At 39.3% G+C, this 1,053-nt stretch overlaps 1 protein-coding gene across 2 annotated transcripts in view; it reads right to left on the minus strand.

Annotated features, from left to right (window-relative positions):
- Window positions 1-1,053, minus strand: part of LOC101855270 (inhibitor of growth protein 1 homolog) — a 10,692-nt gene that overhangs the window by 8,022 nt on the left and 1,617 nt on the right. The window lies entirely within an intron of this gene.

Below are 1,053 nucleotides of genomic sequence, written 5' to 3' on the forward strand. Positions count from 1 at the left end.
GGCAGAGCCACAACCTCTGTCAAAAGTCAAAACAATGACTTTACATTCTAACTGAATATGATACACATAGATTTCTCGGTTCCAATCTTGATTGGCAAGCGGGGGATCAAATGCCAATCTTACAGCCAGTGCTTACTGCTGAAAATTTGATAGGGTTTGATCAATTTGAAAGCCTCCGACCCTTTCTGTTAGGACCAACGAAAGCTGAGAGGGATACAACATCCCAGCAGAAAAACCGAGCGAGATATTCCATAAAAATGTATCCCTACTTGGGAATCGAACTCAGGTCTCCAGCATACGACAACGAAACGCCTAATCCCTACACAACAGACGCCGATCAATCAATGAAAGAATCAGTTATACATGTACCTTACTGACAAATATCCGCGTTGTGGAAACCTAGCCGATGGGAAGAGTTGCTACCTTAAATTACAACGTTCTATCTGCTCAGTACCTAGTTTTGAGAAATTTGACGTAAAAAATTTTGAGTTTGACAATATCTTGATAACGACTTCGAATATTCTTACGATTTTGATAGAGCAGATAGAATATTGGTTTCTGACCTCATGGTCTTAGTAATTCAAAACAGTAAAAAATAGTGTAATTCTAAGGTAATGAAGTATTTATGAACACAGAAAGAAGCCAACGACCAGGTCCTGATTGAGAGCTCAGTTGGTACCAATCTGGACTATGGTGCAAAGGAACATGGTTCGAGTCCCCAACTTGAACTTGAATTATTTTGGGGAATTTTCAAAGATCTTTTCCAGTAGGATTCGTCGGTCAAATTGTCGATAAACTTGAAATTCGGAGGTTCCGCCTCTTTACCGAGCTTTACTATATTTAGAGGGACCTAAGCCATACCTATAACATCGACAAGATTATCCACGATGACAACTACCAACTAAAGAAAAGGAAGAGAACCTCAATAAAATACATGGAGACATACATAAATCCAGTATATTAAAAACATAATACTATCTGGAGCCAAGGTTACAATGTCCACAGTAATGGCTTTCTCTCTCTCTCTCTCTCTCTCTCTCTCTCTCTCTCTCT

Source organism: Aplysia californica, unplaced genomic scaffold (genome assembly GCF_000002075.1).
Source record: "Aplysia californica isolate F4 #8 unplaced genomic scaffold, AplCal3.0 scaffold00325, whole genome shotgun sequence".
Taxonomy (NCBI): domain Eukaryota; kingdom Metazoa; phylum Mollusca; class Gastropoda; order Aplysiida; family Aplysiidae; genus Aplysia; species Aplysia californica.